This window comes from Ooceraea biroi, chromosome 10, assembly GCF_003672135.1.
Source record: "Ooceraea biroi isolate clonal line C1 chromosome 10, Obir_v5.4, whole genome shotgun sequence".
Classification (NCBI taxonomy): Eukaryota; Metazoa; Arthropoda; class Insecta; order Hymenoptera; family Formicidae; genus Ooceraea; species Ooceraea biroi.
In genome coordinates this window covers 5,366,774-5,383,637 of record NC_039515.1, presented here as the reverse complement: position 1 = coordinate 5,383,637, position 16,864 = coordinate 5,366,774, and the positions used below count along the sequence as shown (strand labels likewise).

The window sequence follows — 16,864 nt, the reverse complement described above, 5'->3', positions numbered from 1 at the left end:
TGACGCTCCTCTCGATTCGCGATTGCCGATCGCTCGCTTGCATCGTAGCTCGCAGCGAGCCGCGAAACGCGGAACCAAGCGAGCGCGAGATCACGCGCGACTCAAGCTCGCGTCCACAGGAAACGTCATCAGCGACAAAGTGTCGTCGGATTGCCACACAAAGAGGACTCGTGTGACGTAACGTCGCTTTTTACGCGACTAACGATTATTGCCTTTGCCGCTGCATAGCGCTCGCCACCATTGCTGCTACTGCTGCTAGCGAAAGCAACTGCGTGAAATTGTGACCGGCACTGAAACGTGTCGCAATTACTTAGATGGCCGCTTCGTTACGGGCGCGCTATTCGCTTTTGTACCGTGCCGCGCGCGCTTTACGATTCTCCTTATTGTTCTAAAGTTGCATCCGCGCGCGTCTTGCCGGATGCGGAAATTTTCAGAGTCCGCGCCGTTCTCTCTTTCTCTTTCTCTCCCTCGCCTACGGCATCGGCTTGAGAGTTCTCCGAGATTTCAGGAAACAGGTAGCACCGACGTAGATCCGCGGGATAACGCGCACGGCACGAGAAGAGAGGCAGCGACTCTGCGTCGTCGTAATTACTGACGAAACACGGGAGAAGTGTAAAAAGCACCGAGCAAGCAGAGTCTCGAATGAAGCAAAGCATGACAAATATCCTCCGCCGAAAGTTCCCGTCGTCAGCTTAACAGCTGTTACCGCGTGCAGCCAAGTGAAATTTACCGGCATTATTCATGGTGCGCACGACGTAATATTGACGCTAATAACGTTCTGCGGACGTACGCTAATTGCACGCCATAACGCTTGAATGATTAGATTCGGAGGGAGTTAAAGAGAAAGAGACGCTTCGGGAGATTAGCTTCTGCCGCCTCGTCGTTCTTGGCCAATCAGTCTCGTCTCGCGACACTCACAGGCTATTAATTGACCACCGAGTGTGACGACCAAAGAAAAAGGAAAGGACAGAGAAAGGGGGAGAAGCACCGACTTTTAGCGCTAAGCGCTCCAAAGTCTCTCGAGCTGTCGCGCGGTGAAAGGATTAGCCGCGCGTTGAGGAACGCGCTAATTGCGAGTCCTTGACGGTCCCGCGAGACGATTTCGAGCGCGAGAGCACAAAGCGAGAGCGTTGATTTCTCGATTCGTGAGCCACCCACGCGCCTCGGCCGGCGCGAAGTGCGGTCGTAAAAGCAGCCGCTATTCGGCGCCGATTTTATCACGACGTTATTGCGCGTGTCTATTATTAGCGAGCGCGCGGTCCGACACGCGACTCGACCACGTTTAAACGTCCCCGCGGCGATCCGTCGCGCGGATAAACGAGTCGTCGGCGCGTTAAATCCCCGAACGGAGTATCTACATCTGCGCAATCTCCCTCGCGCGCGCGCGAAGAACGAGCGAGCTATTGGGTTGTTCGGAAAGCTATTTCGTTTTTTCAAGGAAAAATGAAAGGCGGTTTTTTCATATTTAGAATTAATTTTATTCAGTGATGTATTGGCCATTTTGTTCCACTACCTTTCGCCATCTTTCTGGCAACTTTAAGATTCCACGCTCATAGAAGTCCTTCTCCTTATTGACAAAAAATTGAAGCAAGTGATTTTTGACGCCTTCATTTGAATCGAAGTTTACATTGTTCAAAGAATTTTGTAGAGACCGGAACAAATGGTAATCGGATGGTGCCAGATCAGGAGAGTATGGTGGGTGTGGTAGCACATCCCATCCAAGCTGTAAAAGCTTCTGGCGAGTGACCAAACTTGTGTGTGGTCTGGCATTGTCGTGATGGAATACGACACCTTTCCTATTCGCCAATTCCGGTCGCTTCTGCTTGATGGCAGCATCCAATTCATCCAGCTGACGACAATACACTTTCGAATCAATCGTCTAGTTCCTTGGTAGTAACTAGAAAAATACGATTCCCTTCCAATCCTACCATACAGAAAGCATGATCTTCTTTTGATGAATATCTGCTTTGGATGTCGATTGAGCAGGTTCATCTTGCCTGGACCATGATCGTTTTCGCTTAACATTGTTGTAAACAATCCATTTTTCATCTCCAGTTATGATTCGCTTCAAAAATGGTTCATTTTCTTCACGTTTCAACGATGAATCGCAGATGGTAATGCGTCGAATCAAGTCAATTTCCTTTAAATTGTGTGGAACCCAAATATCGAGCTTTGAAACGAATCCAAGGCGTTTCAAATAATCGTAAACGGTCGAATTCGATAAATTTAACTTTTCAGCAATTTCGCGTGTTGTTATGCGACGGTTTGCATCCACCAGAGCCTTTATTTTCTCGTCATCAGCTTTAATTGGCCGACCTGAACGTGGTGCATCTTTCAAATCGAAATTTCGAAAACCAATTCTGACACTGACGTTCACTCAATACATCTCCGTACACGGCATACAATGTTTTTCTCGCTTGCACTGCATTTTTACCCTTTCGGTAGTAAAAAAGCAAAATATTACGAAAATGCTCACTTTGATTTTCCATGTTTGATGTGATGCCAAAAAAAATTACTTGACAGATCGCAACACAATAAGATACTAAATGACGTCTGAAATGTCAGTTGTCAAAATATAAAACGAATTTGCCGCTTAGAGTAAGGTTAAGTATCGAGGAACGCGACTAACGACATCTCTTTGTGAAAAACGAAATTACTTTCCGAACAACCCAATATTTGTACAGTGATTCTGATCAAAGGAGAATATCCGGTTGCGAATCCGAGAGGAAATGCAGAGCAATCCGCCGAGATGGCCGCGGTGATACATTGATCCGAATTCGTGTGCGTTCAGACGAGAAATCCCTCTTTTTTTTCTCCTTTTCTCTCATGATAAAATTCACGAGAAATCTCGAAACGCTCAAGTTATTCGCGATGGTTATCGAGATCGTTTGAACCGGATGCGTTCCTGCACGGTTCATTATCCCTTCTTGATATCTTTCGCAACATCGGCGACAATTAAAGCTCAGGAGTCGTGCACGGACTAGCCGACCGGATGAAGCGGGTGAAGCGAATGCAAACGGGAAGCGGCTTCCACTTGCCAACGGAATAACCGGCATTCCACGGTGCACCGAACTTTTAGCGGATTTTTACGATCGCCCCTACGTATAAATTTCACGGACAAATGCGCGAGCCGTAATTCCCCGTTTTCCGCAAACTCTCCGCTCGATAGAGCGCGCCCGACGACCCTCGGCGGGCGGCATGCTGACCGCTTCTCTCGTCTATTCTTGAATCGACCAGAAACAGCCGCAAAGGATAAACCGCGGAACGGATTCGCATAGGCTAAGGAATGATGATTTTTCAGTGTGGTTTCATCGAAAATTGAAGAAAACCATCGGAAACCTTCGCGAGACTTGGTCGACGTCGCGCTTGAGAATCTCATAAAATCGCAAACAGCAAGTTCAACGAAATGAGACGAGAAAGGGACACCGAGTGTCCCTTTCCACGTAGAAATTGCCGAGGTTGTTTAACTGGCCCAACATTGGCCCAGTATTGGTAGCCCAGAGTACGGCAGCGGCGTTACACTCCAGTGTCGGACCTGTACTGGCACAATACTGGCGGCCAGTACTGCAAAGAGTTGGCAGACAGTCTTGTCCCAGTACTTATTAAAAACCGGGCCATGTGACGGGCCATTATAAAATACAGACATGGACCAGTACTGGTTGCGAGACAGGCCATGCTTCGGCAACCGACACAGACCCAGCATTCGACTACATACATTGCCGATAATATATAACTAGCAACACAGGCGCGCGCTACGCGCGCTATAAATAAAATAAGAAATAAAAAAAAAATAAAAATAATATAATAGATACAATTGTCAATATAACCGCACTGACAGCCACTATAACATTCTGACATTCGCAACACGAAGTTCAAGTCACACGAAATTCGTCGCGGAAAAGAGGCCTCAATATTCGATAAAAAAGAACTTCACGAAGTTAACACGCCTTTTTTAGAATAGGATTATAACAATATATTGATTCACCAGCGACCGATAGATGGCCAGATCAGGCGTGACGTTCTCGCTAGAAACATTTGCGTTATCACGTATAAATAACCATCCGGAAAACCGATTTAACAACTTTTTCTTTTAAACGCGATATTAATTCACGCGACATTTACAAAATGATTTTACTAATGTTGTTTGCATTAGTCTTTGTTTATAATATTTAAGCCACAAATACAAATAGTACAAAATACATATTATATACAGGGTGTCCCGGGTTTTAACCGACAAACTGCGGGAGCATATTCTACTAGTGGAAATAAGAAAAATTCTTATATCGAGTTTGCTTAGAAATGCTTTATTGCAAAGTTATAAACCAATATTGAAAAGAAATATGAGATAAGTAACAACGGAACATAGTGTAGAATTTGGAAGGTCGAAGATGTTTATGTTATGTGTATTCACATGTATTCATGTTCACTATGTTGAAACGATTCAGTATGATTGTTACTTTCACAACAGTAGCTGTTAGATTTCAATCGTCGTGTCAACTAGCAATTACTATCAGAATGCCAAAAGTGTTTTCAAATGAGGAATACACCGATATTCATTTCGTGTACGGATTCTGTGACGGAAATGCACGAGCTGCCGTACGAGAGTATCAACGTAGATTTCCTAACAGGAGAGTAACCAGATAGTTCTGTGTTTAGTAATACCCATTTGCAATTACGTAATTTGGGTTCATTTCGACCTATGAATGAATATGATGATATTCGTTCAGCTCTAAGACACCGACGATTTTTATTTATGGGGAACTTTAAAAAATAAAGTTTACAGTACAGAAGTAATCTCGCTTGAAGATTTAAAGTAACGAATTACTAATTCAGTTACTGAGATGCAACAAAATTTTCAGGAATGTACTGTAACAAATTCTGTACTACGTCGATGTCTAGCTTGTATCGATGTGCAAGGACAACATTTTGAAATGCGTCACTAAATCATTGCGTAGATAATTTTTATTTTTGTGAAAAAATCCGTTGTTACTTATCTCATATTTCTTTTCAATATTGGTTTATAACTTTGTAATAAAGCGTTTCTAAGCAAACTCGATATAAGAATTTTTTCTTATTTCCACTAGTAGAATATGCTCCCGCAGTTTGTCGGTTAAAACCCGGGACACCCTGTATAACTAGTACCACAGGCGCGCGCTACGCGCGCTATAAATAAAATAAGAAATAAAAAAAATAAAATAAAAATAATGTAATAAATACAATTGTCAATATAATCGCACTGACAGCCACTATGACATTCTGACATTCGCAACACGAAGTTCAAGTCACACGAAATTTGTCGCGGAAAAGAGGCCTCAATATTCGATAAAAAAGAACTTCACGAAGTTAACACGCCTTTTTTAGAATAGGATTATAACAATATATTGATTCACCAGCGACCGATAGATGGCCAGATCAGGCGTGACGTTCTCGCTAGAAACATTTGCGTTATCACGTATAAATAACCATCCGGAAAACCGATTTAACAACTTTTTCTTTTAAACGCGATATTAATTCACGCGACATTTACAAAATGATTTTACTAATGTTGTTTGCATTAGTCTTTGTTTATAATATTTAAGTCACAAATACAAATAGTACAAAATACATATTATATACAGGGTGTCCCGGGTTTTAACCGACAAACTGCGGCAACATATTCTACTAGTGGAAATAAGAAAAAATTCTTATATCGAGTTTGCTTAGAAATGCTTTATTACAAAGTTATAAACCAATATTGAAAAGAAATATGAGATAAGTAACAACGGAACATAGTGTAGAATTTGGAAGGTCGAAGATGTTATGTTATGTGTATTCACATGTATTCATGTTCACTATGTTGAAACGATTCAGTATGATTGTTACTTTCACAACAGTAGCTGTTAGATTTCAATCGTCGTGTCAACTAGCAATTACTATCAGAATGCCAAAAGTGTTTTCAAATGAGGAATACACTGATACTCATTTCGTGTACGGATTCTGTGACGGAAATGCACGAGCTGCCGTACGAGAGTATCAACGTAGATTTCCTAACAGGAGAGTAACCAGATAGTTCTGTGTTTAGTAATACCCATTTGCAATTACGTAATTTGGGTTCATTTCGACCTATGAATGAATATGATGATATTCGTTCAGCTCTAAGACACCGACGATTTTTATTTATGGGGAACTTTAAAAAATAAAGTTTACAGTACAGAAGTAATCTCGCTTGAAGATTTAAAGTAACGAATTACTAATTCAGTTACTGAGATGCAACAAAATTTTCAGGAATGTACTGTAACAAATTCTGTACTACGTCGATGTCTAGCTTGTATCGATGTGCAAGGACAACATTTTGAAATGCGTCACTAAATCATTGCGTAGATAATTTTTATTTTTGTGAAAAAATCCGTTGTTACTTATCTCATATTTCTTTTCAATATTGGTTTATAACTTTGTAATAAAGCGTTTCTAAGCAAACTCGATATAAGAATTTTTTCTTATTTCCACTAGTAGAATATGCTCCCGCAGTTTGTCGGTTAAAACCCGGGACACCCTGTATAACTAGTACCACAGGCGCGCGCTACGCGCGCTATAAATAAAATAAGAAATAAAAAAAATAAAATAAAAATAATGTAATAAATACAATTGTCAATATAACCGCACTGACAGCCACTATGACATTCTGACATTCGCAACACGAAGTTCAAGTCACACGAAATTCGTCGCGGAAAAGAGGCCTCAATATTCGATAAAAAAGAACTTCACGAAGTTAACACGCCTTTTTTAGAATAGGATTATAACAATATATTGATTCACCAGCGACCGATAGATGGCCAGATCAGGCGTGACGTTCTCGCTAGAAACATTTGCGTTATCACGTATAAATAACCATCCGGAAAACCGATTTAACATCTTTTTCTTTTAAACGCGATATTAATTCACGCGACATTTACAAAATGATTTTACTAATGTTGTTTGCATTAGTCTTTGTTAAGAATATTTAAGTCACAAATACAAATAGTACAAAATATATATTATATATATATAAAAAATACATTTATACATTAATACATTAATTGGTCCACATCTATGCCCAATGCTGGTGCAGTTATTTACCGAATACTGGTCCATATATTTATTATTGCCAGTGTCGGATCAGTACTGGCAATTAAGTACGGCATGGCGTTACACTCCTGTGTCGAATCTGTACTGGCACAATACTGGCGGCCAGTACTGCCACGATGGCAAACGGTACAGTCCCAGTATTGGACCGTTTTGAAATTTCTACGTGGGTTCTTTCATCCTTGCTTCACTCTCGTCGCGACGGTGCACTTCCGCCGATTAATATTCGGCGACGTTTCTCGCGCGGTGGCCGCCGAGTCAGCGCGACGGAATGCAAAACGGAGCAACAGGACCGAGTTCTCGCGTCGGGACGCTCGCATCACGAGTCCGCGCGGCCCGAGCGGGACGTTTGGTCGCGCGGCGGGCTTTTCGCACCCGCTCGCGCGACTTTTCCGACGACGGCGCGACGACGGATATAGCTGTTCCGTTTCGAGCGTGAACTAGCACGGCCGGCGAAGCCGGCATTAGAGCACCGGCGCCCGCGAGTTCGTGGCCGGCCGCCAAGAAGGCCCCTTGGCCGCCGGCCAAGGAATCCGCGCGCATTTTTCCATTCATAACCGCGGGATCTATATTCGGCCGCGGCATATCGCGCGAATTCGTGGCACGGCGTTATTTTTAGGCTCAACTCCAACACGCGCTCGTTAACCCATTCGCCGGCCAATTGCCATTCCCGGCTGCGGCGCGTCTTACGTTTCGCGCGAGATGACCATTCGCTTCAGGATCAGCTGCTGAAGATAGCAAGCTATATCGTTTTTTTATGTAGCAATTGTCTTGCCATTAAAATGTCGTTCAAGCTATCAACGACAAATAATAATATTGTAGCCAATGGTGAACAATGATAGGCAGAATAAGGAAAGAGTGACTCTGATATGGCGACAATACATCGAGATATATCGGAGCACGTTCGTATCATTTGAGCGAGCTTGAGTTCTCACAAATATCGCAAAAACGGCTGCACAAACGCAACGGATAAACGAGGATAAATGTCACAGCGAAGCTTCGTTCGTAAAGGCTGTCGTCCATCTCATTGTATATTTGACGTGACTGGCGCGGCGCGTTCAAAAAAGAATTCCGTCGCGCGAGCGCCCGCTTTGATGCGCTGTCACGCGTCTCGCCGTGAACAAAAGCGTGCGCGCGCGATTCGACGGGTATATTTTCGTGAAACGTAAAGCACCGACCGGTGCACGTCTGGCCGGCTTCCAAAAGCGTATCGGCCGTCGAAGCCTCATCATAACAGCGAGAGAGAGGAAGGAGGGGGCTTATTTTTCTCGCTCTGTTCCTGAATGGCTGCGCGAAAAATAAACGCCGCTGCACTCGCGGATTCATTGACCCGCGGGCGCGGCGGAGCATAACGATTCGAACAACGATGATTCACTGCCGAGACCGAGAGAAAATTGCGATAGATATTCCTCGTCCGTGCGAGCTAATTAGTTTCCTTGTTTGTTTCTGGTGGCATTTACGAGCTGACGATCCGTCACGGCGACGAGCCCGGGAACGTCGCCTTGAGCGACGCTTCGAGCCTGTCGTTGCGAACAAATCCGCGGAATTGTTTCTAATGACGAGTACCTGCTCGTAATTGCGTCTCGCGGTACGCCAAGTGCGCGCGTATCACATCCGCGCGCGTGGAATTATCTTATCGGTCTCGAAAACAGCGCGATATCAGGGTTACTCGCTCGGATGCGTAATCGCCGGATGCTTATCAAGACGAGGTAGAATTGATAAGGCGTCGACAAAGGTCGTTCGAAGGTGCAACTCGCGGATCGTGATTGCAATTGGCAGATTCAACTGATGGAGATTCTATAATCTCGTGCACCTCGTGAAGTAAAATATACACTGAAAAACAAATCTGGTTGCATTAATTAGAAATCTGGTAGGTTCAACCAGTTTGTCCGTTGGAAAATGGACGAATCAGAATTCCTTTAGGAATTACCAGATGAGCATGATTAATTCCTTCCTGTTCAATTTACCAGATTTTCTTGATAATAATACTAAACGTATTTAGTTAAATTAACATGACTGTTTAGTGAAAAGAAACGTTTTTCTGTTTCGTTACCGTGAGTTTTCTTGGATTGCTGTAAATGAAATATCATGTTGATATTTATACAGGATGTCCCGTAATAATCGCCTAACCTCTCGCATGCCAATAGAGCAGATCGAGATGAACAGAAAAGTCCCGTATCATTTTGCGATATTCGCAATAATAATCGAAATATTGCATATTAAAGTCAAGCGAATCCAGAGCGCGCGGAGGCGAGTGCCGAGCCGCTCGAGGTATAGGATTATTATTGCGAATATCGCAAAATGGTATGGGACTTTTCTCTTCATCTCGATCTGCTCTATTGGCATACGAGAGGTTAGGCGATTATTACGGGACACCCTGTATAAACAAATATAAGAAGAGAACACGTTTTTTCATCCGCCGTCACTTCACCAGCCATTCCACTAACTAATTTCATTTCACTACAGGAGGAAAACGTGCCGTCCGTGCCGATCAACACGCCCGACACGAAACAATAGAATGCTGCTGGAGTGCCCTGCGATTAACCAGAATTCTGATTGCATCTTCGTTCGTTCTTATGTCTAGTGTAATATAACTAGAAGTTTTATAGATCCAACTGGAAAATACTAACCAAATTCTTATAGTACAGTCTATCAAACGTTCTAGTTATAAAATATCCAGTCCTATCGTGATAACTAGAAATTCTTGGTTAGTTTAACCAAAATGCATTCTATCAGGTACGTCTTGTTGATACAATCAAATCATTTTTCTCAGTGTGCATGATCTTTTAAATATCTATATGGTTCTCTTGAATAAAACATGCTGGACAATCAACAGACTACAAAGTCAGACTAAATTGGTCAAGGTGGAGGCAATAATTTACGGACTAATGATGAATCGAGCGATTAACGCGAGAATTCGCGAGAATCGCGTAATTGGGTTGTATAACCGCCGTACTGGTTACGCGAGCCATGCATTTAAGGAGACTCAAAGGAGGATCGAGGAGATGGAAGGCCGAGGTGCGCGCGCGAGCGCGTTGCCGCCGCCGGACATTTTTAATGCGACTCGCTCGCCTTGGCTCACCCATATCGATCACGCCGATATAATCGATAAACACGCACTCATGTACCTACGCGTATGTGCGCGCGCATGTGCAAATCGCCAATTGCAAATCGTCCTCGCCAAATAGGAAAACCCGCTTGTCACTTGGCGTCGTGACGCGACGCGCACGTGAGACTCATCGTCGCGCCTTGGCGTCGTCCGCTTCGGGCTCGGCTCTCCAAGCGGAGCGGAATCTTCTACGCGCTCGTCATTGCCTTGCACGATACACACAATCAGATGACGAAGCGCGCGACGAGGGAGCTGAAAGGGGATTTACTCCCGATCATTGCCGCGGCGGGACTCCCGCCAGCCAGTAAACAAGCTATTTCTGGCCCTCACAGATTACTCGTTTAAAATTACGAACGGGAGGGGAAACAGGAGGGGGATGGTGCATCAACCCAATTGCGGTTTTTTATGGATCGCCGTTCCGTGCTCTCGGCCGCGTCGCCGACGGTTATTCTCGGTGCCCAAATCCACCCGGCCGAGATTAAGCGTGGTGATATCAGCTCAATTATGCGACATTTATGAAACGGCGCATGGGATTACGATGAGGGGCCGCGGAATTATTTTTGGATGTACGCGGGGAAGAAAGAGTCGCGGGAGATCCCGGTGGCTTAACGCAAAACGTCATATTGTCCTCGCGGCGAACGCCAGGACGAGAAATACGGGGGTGTTATTTCCGTGCGGGCTCCCTCGTCGCCGCGTATAAAAATATTTCACGAGACCGAAACGTCCCATCGGCGCCCGTTTTCGTTGACATTCCGCCGTTTCGTAGGCCCGCGCACGTGTTCGCGCGCGTGTCATTGATTTTTTAATAGAACCCGTCGCGTCGTCGCGCCGATCCACCCCGCCGAGAAAAGAGCGTCGAGTCCGCGTCGTTTACGTGGAATTTCGAAATATCGCGCGAGGGGATCGCGTGGGATCCGATGAATCATCGAGAGCGTACTCGATACGTGTGCTCGATCTATTTTCATTTCTTCCACCGCGCAAAGTGTCAGGTGACATAACGGCTTGAACGGCGTAACGGCAGGACTTGCTTGAAATGCATTCTTGTCTACGTGCGGAATCCGCATTCGTGCCTGCACGCGCGTCTGCAATCGGAAAAAATGTGCACACGTGGCTACCGGCTAGAATTCCATCGACTTACGGCGAGAGACAAGAAGCAAAGTAACCGTTCATTGATTATTTAAAGTATTTCATAGTTACGAGAAATATGAGAAGTACACGAAGAAATGCATACTGTAAGAGGCGAAAAATAACTAGAAGACTGCCTTAGATTTTAACTCGAACTTTCCGGGATCCCTGGTTCACACGCCTAGGTCTTAGGCTGTACGGCCAATACTCCTACTGTTGTGATCAACTTGTTTTCATTCTGATCCTCTATACGACCGGTCAGTCTCGACTATCTTTCCAGATCTTACAGCTCGGCCAGCCTGACATTACATTCGTCCCCGAATGTCTCCAAATCGTCGGTTCACTCCACTTGAGTCCCTCCCAACCTCCATTTTTGGTTCACTCTTCTGAGCCCCTCCCAACATCCATTTTTGGTTCACTCTTCCGAGTCCCTCCCAACCTCCATGTTGGTTCACTCCTCTGAGTCCTTCCCAATCTCCATGTTGGTTCATTCCTCTGAGTCCGTCCCGACCTCCATGTTCAGGCTTCACTACCGGCCAGCTGCTTCTCAACTCCCTCCTCTCCGAGGGGTAGCGGATGAATCTCAACTGTCTTCGAGGGGTAGCGGATTTTATCCCACTTCTGAATTGTAATAGGCGAAAAATAACTAGAAGACTGCCTTAGATTTGAACTCGAACTCTCTGGGATCCCTGGTTCACACGCCTAGGTCGTAGGCTGTACGGCCAATACTCCTGTTGTGATCAACTTGTTTTCATTCCGATCCTCTGTACGACCTGTCAGTCTCGACTATCTTTCCAGATCTTACAGCTCGGCCAGCCTGACATTACATTCGTCCCCGAATGTCTCCAAATCGTCGGTTCACTCCACTTGAGTCCCTCCCAACCTCCATTTTTGGTTCACTCTTCTGAGTCCCTCCCAACATCCATTTTTGGTTCACTCTTCCGAGTCCCTCCCAACCTCCATGTTGGTTCACTCCTCTGAGTCCTTCCCAATCTCCATGTTGGTTCACTCCTCTGAGTCCGTCCCGACCTCCATGTTCAGGCTTCACTACCGGCCAGCTGCTTCTCAACTCCCTCCTCTCCGAGGGGTAGCGGATGAATCTCAACTGTCTTCGAGGGGTAGCGGATTTTATCCCACTTCTGAATTGTAATAGGCGAAAAATAACTAGAAGACTGCCTTAGATTTGAACTCGAGCTCTCCGGGATCCCTGGTTCACACGCCTAGGTCTTAGGCTGTACGGCCAATACTCCTGTTGTGATCAACTTGTTTTCATTCTGATCCTCTATACGACCTGTCAGTCTCGACTATCTTTCCAGATTTTACAGCTCGGCCAGCCTGACATTACATTCGTCCCCGAATGTCTCCAAATCGTCGGTTCACTCCACTTGAGTCCCTCCCAACCTCCATTTTTGGTTCACTCTTCTGAGTCCCTCCCAACATCCATTTTTGGTTCACTCTTCTGAGTCCCTCCCAACCTCCATGTTGGTTCACTCCTCTGAGTCCGTCCCGACCTCCATGTTCAGGCTTCACTACCGGCCAGCTGCTTCTCAACTCCCTCCTCTCCGAGGGGTAGCGGATGAATCTCAACTGTCTTCGAGGGGTAGCGGATTTTATCCCACTTCTGAATTGTAAGAGGCGAAAAATAACTAGGAGACTGCCTTAGATTTGAACTCGAACTCTCCGGGATCCCTGGTTCACACGCCTAGGTCGTAGGCTGTACGGCCAATACTCCTGTTGTGATCAACTTGTTTTCATTCCGATCCTCTGTACGACCTGTCAGTCTCGACTATCTTTCCAGATCTTACAGCTCGGCCAGCCTGACATTACATTCGTCCCCGAATGTCTCCAAATCGTCGGTTCACTCCACTTGAGTCCCTCCCAACCTCCATTTTTGGTTCACTCTTCTGAGCCCTCCCAACATCCATTTTTGGTTCACTCTTCCGAGTCCCTCCCAACCTCCATGTTGGTTCACTCCTCTGAGTCCTTCCCAATCTCCATGTTGGTTCACTCCTCTGAGTCCGTCCCGACCTCCATGTTCAGGCTTCACTACCGGCCAGCTGCTTCTCAACTCCCTCCTCTCCGAGGGGTAGCGGATGAATCTCAACTGTCTTCGAGGGGTAGCGGATTTTATCCCACTTCTGAATTGTAATAGGCGAAAAATAACTAGAAGACTGCCTTAGATTTGAACTCGAGCTCTCCGGGATCCCTGGTTCACACGCCTAGGTCTTAGGCTGTACGGCCAATACTCCTGTTGTGATCAACTTGTTTTCATTCTGATCCTCTATACGACCTGTCAGTCTCGACTATCTTTCCAGATTTTACAGCTCGGCCAGCCTGACATTACATTCGTCCCGAATGTCTCCAAATCGTCGGTTCACTCCACTTGAGTCCCTCCCAACCTCCATTTTTGGTTCACTCTTCTGAGTCCCTCCCAACATCCATTTTTGGTTCACTCTTCTGAGTCCCTCCCAACCTCCATGTTGGTTCACTCCTCTGAGTCCTTCCCAATCTCCATGTTGGTTCACTCCTCTGAGTCCGTCCCGACCTCCATGTTCAGGCTTCACTACCGGCCAGCTGCTTCTCAACTCCCTCCTCTCCGAGGGGTAGCGGATGAATCTCAACTGTCTTCGAGGGGTAGCGGATTTTATCCCACTTCTGAATTGTAAGAGGCGAAAAATAACTAGGAGACTGCCTTAGGTTTGAACTCGAACTCTCCGGGATCCCTGGTTCACACGCCTAGGTCGTAGGCTGTACGGCCAATACTCCTGTTGTGATCAACTTGTTTTCATTCCGATCCTCTGTACGACCTGTCAGTCTCGACTATCTTTCCAGATCTTACAGCTCGGCCAGCCTGACATTACATTCGTCCCCGAATGTCTCCAAATCGTCGGTTCACTCCACTTGAGTCCCTCCCAACCTCCATTTTTGTTCACTCTTCTGAGTCCCTCCCAACATCCATTTTTGGTTCACTCTTCGAGTCCCTCCCAACCTCCATGTTGGTTCACTCCTCCGAGTCCTTCCCAATCTCCATGTTGGTTCACTCCTCTGAGTCCGTCCGACCTCCATGTTCAGGCTTCACTACCGGCCAGCTGCTTCTCAACTCCCTCCTCTCCGAGGGGTAGCGGATGAATCTCAACTGTCTTCGAGGGGTAGCGGATTTTATCCCACTTCTGAATTGTAATAGGCGAAAAATAACTAGAAGACTGCCTTAGATTTGAACTCGAGCTCTCCGGGATCCCTGGTTCACACGCCTAGGTCTTAGGCTGTACGGCCAATACTCCTGTTGTGATCAACTTGTTTTCATTCTGATCCTCTATACGACCTGTCAGTCTCGACTATCTTTCCAGATTTTACAGCTCGGCCAGCCTGACATTACATTCGTCCCCGAATGTCTCCAAATCGTCGGTTCACTCCACTTGAGTCCCTCCCAACCTCCATTTTTGGTTCACTCTTCTGAGTCCCTCCCAACATCCATTTTTGGTTCACTCTTCTGAGTCCCTCCCAACCTCCATGTTGGTTCACTCCTCTGAGTCCTTCCCAATCTCCATGTTGGTTCACTCCTCTGAGTCCGTCCCGACCTCCATGTTCAGGCTTCACTACCGGCCAGCTGCTTCTCAACTCCCTCCTCTCCGAGGGGTAGCGGATGAATCTCAACTGTCTTCGAGGGGTAGCGGATTTTATCCCACTTCTGAATTGTAATAGGCGAAAAATAACTAGAAGACTGCCTTAGATTTGAACTCGAGCTCTCCGGGATCCCTAGTTCACACGCCTAGGTCTTAGGCTGTACGGCCAATACTCCTACTGTTGTGATCAACTTGTTTTCATTCTGATCCTCTATACGACCTGTCAGTCTCGACTATCTTTCCAGATCTTACAATACTTTTTACTCTGTGCAAGATACACTTGTCATACTTAATAAAAGTAAGCGCGCAAGAAAGCGAAAGTAAAGATATCCAACGATCGAATAAAGAAACCTTGTTTTCGCCTGAAGACATTGCGAAACACGCGGGAGCAAAGTCAAATATTACTCGCGAGTGATACCGATACATACTGAAAACTCGATCGATTGGCAAAACGAGGCGCCGCCGACGTGTAGAAATTGCCCCTAATTAGCCGTTTGGCAGAGCGCACGCAGCCGCATACGTGGACGTAGGCGTTTACATAACGATTTAGGTCGATCGTGCGACACGGAACGCACGCCGCAGCCCCGTAGCTGAGAAATTGCCAGAGGCGCCCGAAATGTCGTCGTTCCCTTGGCAAGAGAATTTCTTCCTCGCGGCGAACTCGCGTCCCTCGAGAGTGCAGCATCCGCTGAGATCTGACGCGATAAAGACGCATCCTCGGCTCCTCGGAGATTTCCGAACGCTTTTTCAGCGAGAGCGTGATGAATCGATTCTCTGCCTCTTTCCTTTCTTGCCTTTTAAAAGGCAAGAATCAGAGACATCATGAAAACTATATTTCGCTCGTGAATTATAGTGTCGGATGTCGCGTTCGCAACTCAACCAATCAATCAATCGCGAGCCTTGCTACAGATTTCTTCACACAGTTCGGTATAAATAAAATAAAATCAACCAAACTAACTAAAATTTTTATTTACATTACATTTTATGATACACGGAATATGTCTTTCATTATGATTAGTACATCTTAAGATAATAGAGGATGTTTAAATTTCTCATTTCTTTGGTCGATGCGACGGGGCTTAAATCTCGAAAAATATCGAAGATGTTAGACATTTTTCAGTACAGCGATGAATGGGAAAAGTAGAAGTACTGGCTCTTTCTTTATCATTCGAATAACTTTTCGATTCCTTGCGAGAAATTTTTTCCGTTCTTCACTACGTACGAATAAATTATTGACCGTTGTAATCTAATCCCGATGATGGGATCTTGAAAAGTCGGAGATTATCTCGAGATTGAAGCTCAGGATATCTCGAAGATGCGATCGCACGTCGAAAGCTGCCTCTTTTCTGCTTCAGGTAAGGCGTCCGTTCTTTGTGCGCTTCTCACCATGCGCACACGAGAACGACGAGATAAGGATTATTTGCACGAGCGACAATCTTGTCCCGTTATCGCGCACCTCGCTTGTTATTTTTAAAGTCTGGAGATATACCGAGGCTCGCGCGAAGTCGGTCGCTTGCGATTTCAAGGGTTACTCTTCCCAATCTCGCGAAAACGGCCGCTACCGTGGGCGATTTAGTGCCACCGATAAAACCGTGACACACGTAGACATTGTTACGAGCAATGAACCGCCGAAAATATCCCGCTCGGAATACCTGGCCGCGATTATTGTCGCACGCACGCGCATTTAACGCCGAGTAAGAAGATTATTATTTAAATCGGTTGTATCATTTGATCGTAAGAAATATTTACGGATGAATATCCTGCAAGCGTTATTCAATTACGGAATTAATGCCGCAAATAAAATCAAATATATATATATACACATCTTTTTTTTGGAGAACAAGCCGCGTCGGACGTATATTTGCGTCGCGTATGCAGTCTCTCGAATGTTAACAGGCACACCTTG

General features: G+C 45.6%; 1 protein-coding gene across 1 annotated transcript in view; it reads right to left on the bottom strand.

Annotated features, from left to right (window-relative positions):
- LOC105277276 (serine/threonine-protein kinase 17A) overlaps positions 1-16,864 on the bottom strand; it is a 159,251-nt gene that overhangs the window by 21,291 nt on the left and 121,096 nt on the right. The window lies entirely within an intron of this gene.